This window comes from Drosophila nasuta, unplaced genomic scaffold (genome assembly GCF_023558535.2).
Source record: "Drosophila nasuta strain 15112-1781.00 unplaced genomic scaffold, ASM2355853v1 ctg14_pilon, whole genome shotgun sequence".
NCBI lineage: Eukaryota > Metazoa > Arthropoda > Insecta > Diptera > Drosophilidae > Drosophila > Drosophila nasuta.
Window position 1 is genome coordinate 561941 of NW_026869386.1, and position 7664 is coordinate 569604.

Below are 7664 nucleotides of genomic sequence, written 5' to 3' on the forward strand. Positions count from 1 at the left end.
CTCAGCATAGTCAGGCCAACTGACCAGATCCCGAATTATGGCCCTCAACAGTTTCCTCACCGTCTCGGACAGATTAGGACAGTTTAAGAGTCGGGTCAGAGGACCTGCATCCGAGGACGACAATGTACATACGTACGAGATCCGACGTGACCGGTTGCAAGTCCTCTGGGACGATGCCGAGGTCGCTTATGCCATGTGCGCTGATGCCCTCCAACGGGAAGGGGCAAATTACCCAAGTAGCCGGGTCAGTCAGAAGTGAAGCATCCGCGCCTCCTGTGCATTCCGGGTGCTGACGGCTCTCTCCGTGTGACACTGAAGTTTTCCGCGAAGATTACTTGCGTTGGCCGACCTTCCGTGATCTTTTCACTGTCATTTATGTCAACAACCCGAGGTTGACACCGGTTAAAAAACTGTTTTACTTTATTTCAAGGCAACAACTCAGAACAACGAAATCATTGCCTAGTTTCCGCTCACAAACGACAGGTTTCCGTCAGCTTGGGGTGATCTGTGTGAGCTGTTCGAAAACTTGCGCTTACTGGTAACGAGCCAGCTCAAGATTTTCTTAAACCTGTCCACGGATTTACAAGTGTACGGGGCAGCGATTAAGGAATTGCAGTGCCATATTCAGCGCTGCTTAACCACTCTCGAGCACTCCGAAATCTCGCTCTCCAATTGCATATTGCATTCTTGAATTTCTGTGCTCGTCCAAGCTCTCCAAACTACCACAGGTCCAAGATTTCAGCATGCCAGGACTTGAGCACGATCCTCAACGAGCGTTATCGGACACTCAAAGCGATTGAGGATGTAAAACGAACTTCCAATCCACAGAACTGAACCGCTGTCCACAGCAAAGTTCAAAGCGAGTTACCTCTTTCGACACCCGGGTCACTTAGAAGGGCAAGTCTTGTGACTTATGTTTGCCATTTCTATCAAACAGAAAAGCCTGTGCTTAAACTATTTAACAAGAGGTCATTAACTCGGAGAGTGTACTAGTGCGCACAATTGCTTCACATGCAAGGGCGGTACAACACTCTGCTTCATCGGGTAGTAGTAGTACAAACAATTGTGCTTCTTCTTTTTCCACTCCAGCCACAGATTCCAATTACAGTCCACACCGAACCAATTGGCATCAATTATCCTACTTGGCACGGCGGTTATTAATATATACCATCTATGTGCTACATGCACCGCACGTGCATTTATCGACTCAGGGCTTGAAGCGACTCTTCCAGTCCGTGCATACCCAAGTATCGGGGCTTAATCACGCAATTGCTGCACAAGCGCAGAAGCATTGGTTCTCCAACCAAGCCAGGACTTCATATCGAAACCTCACTTTCGTCATCTCACAGTTGGCATGCACGACTGATAATTATGTCGCAATGCCAAACTACCAATGATCGTAGTCCAAGCAACAGGCCCCTTCAAGTTGCGTCCTAAACTTGAATTCATTCCTGGATGGCAAGGGGATGCTACCGGCTTCAGGGCGTCTAAGAGCGTCCCACTCGCTGCGCTATGAGGAAAATTATCCAATTGTACTCTCATATTTCGTTGGTCTATTTCACCCATTGTGTATACTAACATGGGGGTAACCAAGTAGTTTGATCCGCTCTATGTTCTGGATTCCGAATTTAAAGGTCCTCGTCAAATTCGTAATTCACGCAAGATTTGTGTTATTTACAAGAAGAAATTGCGAACCTAAATTTACCCGATCACACAACGGGCATCCTTCGTTGGAACTGAAAAGGTGATCTCGACCGAATCCCTGGAAGCGACCATGGCGACCGTGGCCACCAGAACCTGTCATGGAACTTCAATCCACCGGGCGCCCCACATATTGGAGGGTTATGGGAAGCCGGCGTAAAGAGTTCTAAAGTATACGTTCGAAGAGTTATCCACTCTATTATCTAAGATCAAAGCCTTCCTTAATTCGAGACCTATCTCCCCGATGTCCGAAGATACTACGGACCTACTGGCCTTGATTCCCGGCCATTTCCTAATGGTGGCCCGCTTATTTCTGTGTTGGAACCGAAAATCAAGTACCTCTATCCTGCATCGTTGGCAGCGACTGAAGGCTCTTCATTAACAATTCTGTTAGAAGGAAGAATACCTAATGGAGCTGCATAAACAGATCAATAGACAATCCTCTACACGGATCATGCAGTGATATGGTCGTCGTTAAGAAAGACAACCTTCTTTCCAACGAACCTAAGATGGGTGCTAATGACATGACAGGCACCGATGCCTTAACTGATACTCCTCTAGATCGAATAGAGTCCTCGAATGACTTAGGTGTTTTGCTTGATGCAAAACTAAACTTTGGTAAACATATTCTGTGGGTTGTAAATAGGGCCATGGGTGTACTGGGATTCATAGAACGCTGGTTCCAAAAATGCAACGATCCCTACATCACCAAAACTATGTACGTCTCACTGGTTCGTCCTATACTTGAGTATAGACCTCTTGTCTGGAATCCCCAGAGTAGGGTATATCAAGATAGGATTGAGTCGGCGCAGAAACAATTTTTGATATTTGCTATAGTAAATTAATTTGCTTTAAATCTTAATATTAGAATATTTATCGTGTATTTAATTGTGTTTGTCTTCATATATATATAAATATACTGTACATATGTCGAAGAATTACAGATCTAGATATGTTTAGTTTGAAAGTTAACGGAAAGTATGTTAGGTAACATAATGTTAAATGTTAATACAAGCTCAAATGAGCATGGCGCTTGCAGTTCGTTGGCTGATGCAATAGAGGCAATGTAAGAAGAATGATGAAATAGTTGTGGTGAAATCGAAGAATTTGAGGAGAGAGACAGATGGCTTGCTAGTCAGTCTGCATTGAGTGACGAGACGAAGAACATTGCAAGCGACTTGCTGTGCGAAGTGCCATTAAAAAGAGATCATGCAAGGAGATGAAAAGGCAGTGCCTAATCCTTATTCTCCGACATCAGAAGTGGGGTCGGTCTCGCCACAAAATTTATCAATGGCGTGCATTATTCGAAGTGCAAAACAAATCTTTCCGGGAATTAATTTAATCGATGCAGATTCCCAGAACAGCGACGCAACCCAGTAGAAAAGTAACGCTTCCAAACTTTTGTCCCGATACTGCGAACGCAGATGCCGCTGCTTAGTGTAAAACCGTTGACATAATCATGGCAGAGAACATGTTGGAGAGTAGCGCTCTCGTCATGGCGTTAAGCAACTCTTTGGAAGGAGGAGCATCTCAGTGGCTGTCACAGATCTGTTACAGTGAAATAAAGTGGCTGGAATTCCGAGAATTATTTATCCAAAGATATGAAGGTGTAGAGACGTCAGCTGCTATATTGCTTAATATGTTCAGCAGTAAACCAAGGCCAAGCGAGTGTTTGTCTGTGTATGCCAGCAGACAAGTAACGGCTTTACTGTCAAAGTGGAAAAATGTGAGCAGCGAAGATATTGCGGTATCGATCGTGTTAGCGCATGCTGCGCAAATAGATAAACGGCTGCAGCGATTATTGTCTACAACGAACATCAAAACCCGAAGCGAACTGGAGCAACAATGACTGTGAGACACCAGACTATACCAGTGTCCCTGAACAAAAGAAGCGGAGAACATCGTGGCAAGGAAAGTGCTACTCTTGTGGCAAACCTGGCCATAAAATAGCAGAATGTCGAAGCAGAAAACCGGGAGACGCAAGTGAGACAAAATTCAACTCGACTCGCGGCAATGCCACACCAAAGAGGGATATGTCAACTTTAACCTGCTACAAATGCGGCCAGTTAGGTCATATTGCAACCAAATGCCCGACCTCTTCATCGTCAACCAAGCGCAATATGAGAAGCGAGTGGATGTGCACCGTCGTCGACCCAAAGGGGATCATGTACCAACATGGTGAGCCCGTTCCGTACTTTTTTGATTCAGGGGCAGAGTGCTCCCTATTAAAAGAAAAATTAACTAATAAGTTCATGGGCAAGAGAATGAATAACACTGTACTTATAAGCGGCATAGGTGAAGGTTCAGTAACATGTTCAATGCAAATTCTTACCACTGTTAAGATATGTGAGTTTTCGATAGAGACCCTGTTTCACGTTGTCATGGACAAATATTTGAAGCACGATGCACTGATTGGCCGTGAAATCTTAGGTCAGGGCTTTGGCGTAACTATAGATGCCAATAAGTTTATTTTACACAAAATTAACACTTTAATACCCTGTCTAGCACTGTTGAGTGGAATTTTATGGACTCCATAAATAGTGATGTTAATCTAACTCAGTCTGACCGAGCCGAACTGGCAGAAATATTAAAACCGCACGCATCAACATTCATAAAGGGTATACCTAACCGACGAGTGAATTGGAGATCCGTCTGATTGATGCCAATAAAACGGCGTCCGTATATATTAAGCGTGGAAGAAAAGATATTAGTCAGAGGAAAAATACAAGAACTTCTGGCAGCAAAAGTCATACGTCCAAGCTGTTCTCCTTTCGCGAGCCTAATGCTGCTGGTAAAGAAAAAGGACGGCAGTGATCGTTTATGTATCGATTATCGTGAGTTGAACGCTAGTACGGTCTCCGATAAATATCCGTTACCATTAATATCGGACCAAATTGATAGACTGCGCAGTAGAAAGTATTTTACAAGCCTTGACATGGCGAGCGGCTTTTACCAAATACCAATACACCCCGAGTCAATAGAACGCACAGCATTCGTTATGACAGAAGGCCAATATGAATTTATAGCAAAGCCATTTGGCTTGAAGAGTGCTTCATCTGTATTTCAGCGAGCCATAATGCGTACTTTGGGTGAAGTGGCATATTCGTATGCAATTGTTTACATTGATGATGTCTTAATTATTTCTAGCACAAAAGAGGAGGCCTATAATAGACTTAAGGAGGTATTGCAAAGGTTGTCTAATGCCGGCTTCTCTTACAATATAGAAAAGTGTTCCTTCTTGCAGCCAAGTGTTGAATACTTAGGGTATAAAATTGAAAACGGCGAAATAAGACCAAACCCGCGAAAAATTCAAGCATTGGCTGCATTGCAACCCCCACAGACGGTTACGCAACTAAGACAATTTATTGGCTTATCTTCCTACTTTCGACAATTCGTTCCTCGATTTCCTGAATTAATGAAACCCTTATATTTGTTAACATTTATGACCCACAATACCCTTTTGAACTCCATACCGACGCTAGTGCAGATGGCTATGGAGCTATCTTAATGTACAAGATAAACGGCAAACCAAGAGTTATAGAATATTATAGCAAATGTACTACAGGGGCTGAAACAAGGTACCACTCATATGAACTGGAGACACTGGCAGTGTACAACGCAGTGAAACATTTTCGTCATTATTTGCAGGGTCGTCCATTTGTCGTTTTCACGGATTGTAATTCGCTCAAAGCTAGCCGCAATAAAATAGAATTAACGCCAAGGGTCCATCGCTGGTGGGCATATCTGCAGTCCTTTGAGTTTGAGATAGAATATAGAAAAGGAAGCAGTATGGCACATGTAGATTTCCTTTCGCGCAATCCACTACCAATTGACAAGGTTACTAAGTCTACCAAAATAACGGAAGTACGTGTATGCATGGCAGATATTACAGATAACTGGCTACTGAACAGCAGCGAGATAGAGATTACTGACTTAATAACAAAGTTGCAAAATAACGAACTAAGACATGAAGATGCAAAGACGTACGAAATGCGGTCAGGCATGTTGTATAGAGTAATACAGAGATACGGAGGAAGTCGATGTCTGCCGGTAATACCGCGAGCATTTAGGAGGTCTCTGATTAATCACGCACATGAGGCCATAATGCATTTGGGATGGGAGAAAACACTAGATAAGGTATATAAGCAGTACTGGTTCCCAAATATGTGCGAGAATTTGTTGAGAATTGCATCACCTGCAAGCTTTCAAAGTCAACGTCGGGAAAGGCCCAAATAGTACAACACCCCATACCCAAAGTTTCCATACCATGGCATACTGTGCACATGGACATAAGTGGCAAGTTGAGTGGCAAAAATGACATCAAAGAATACGTGATAGTGCAAATAGATGCTTTCACTAAATATGTGTCGAAGAATTTCAGATGTTATGATGATATGTTTAGTTTGAAAGTTAACGGACAGTATGTTAGAATTGGCGGAGAGAGACAGATGGTTTCGAGTTACGAGACGAAGAACATTGCAAGCGACTTGCTGTGCGAAATGCCATTAAAAAGAGATCATGCAAGGAGATGAAGAGCCAGTGCCTAATCCTTATTCTCCGACACATATATATATATACTAATGCAAGCTCGTCAACAAGCCCGGGCTTGGTATCGCTGGGCCACTTGATGGTACTGCCATTATTACGTCAACGTTCAAATAATAATGACGATGGAGGATGTGCTGTATGTTATTCCAAACAGACTGCTGGAAACTTGATGTAGGTGAATGACAATAAAATTTGACAGGAACAGTGTAATCATTTCCTAAAATGTATTGAAGATTCTGAATATCAAATATCCTGAATGATATTAAGGAATAAATCAAACTGATATGCCAAATGACAATAAGGAATCAAATGTCCGGAATGAAAATACCGAGAGGTTAACATAATTGAAAAGAATTCAACTATGCTTCATAATATAACAACATCGACGATATTGAAGTAACAGAAAAAAGTGAAAGATTAAAAACAAAGTGAATCGATGGATGGATAATGGATATAAAAATAAAAATATTATTTTTCATTTAAATATGATGAAGTAGAAAATCCGTTACAGTGTACGGCTATATTAGTTTCATATGGGTTTACTCAACAATATTATGAAAAAACATTTGATCCAGCTGCCAGAATTTCGAGTTTCCGGCTGATTTTGTTATTAGTAGCACAATATAATTTTAAACTCCTTAAACACGGCGATTTACTAGCTCAAACAAGCAGCTATTTGCTGCTACATTGGTTGAGGTTTTAAATTTGTTTATTTTTGATTTATTTTTTGTTGTGAATTTTTAAATGATACCAATTATTGCGTGTTGCGAATGTCATTTTTCCGGTTTAAACAGACTTTTAGATATGTAACCTCCCCGATGCCCTTTTATGATTATTATCTTTGTATTATCATCAATGTTTTAAGGTAATAAAAATGTTAAATGTAGCTGGTGATATTTTCTGATTGGTGTGTAATCATTAATAATCGCAAGATGTCATACTGTTTTGAAGGGCAAGTATTCGGCTCAATCTGATGCTGTTTCTCTGTTTTTGTGATGTTTCTTTTGTGTTCGTCATTTCTATTTGCCGAAAATTTTGCTTATTATTTTTCGCCATTTTTATGTTATCATTTTCTTTAGCGTATTTGTATAGCGTATTTTCTTTAGAACCTTAGTGCACAGAAAAGAATACAAATGCAAATGTGATTCGCTTGGTAAAAGAAAGCACTAACAAGTTAGAAAGCTACAGTCGAGTGTGCTCGACTGTGAGATACCCGCTACCCATTTTGAATAAATGAAAAATATTGCGGTATTATTTTCAAAATATACCGAAAATACTACAAAAAATCTAAAAATATACCAAATGGTATATTTGGTATATCAATATAGTACCACATTCAAAATATACCATAGACGGCACAATGTACTAGATTGTCGGCCAAAGCAACTAAAACCCCTAGTAAGTAGGCGTTTTTG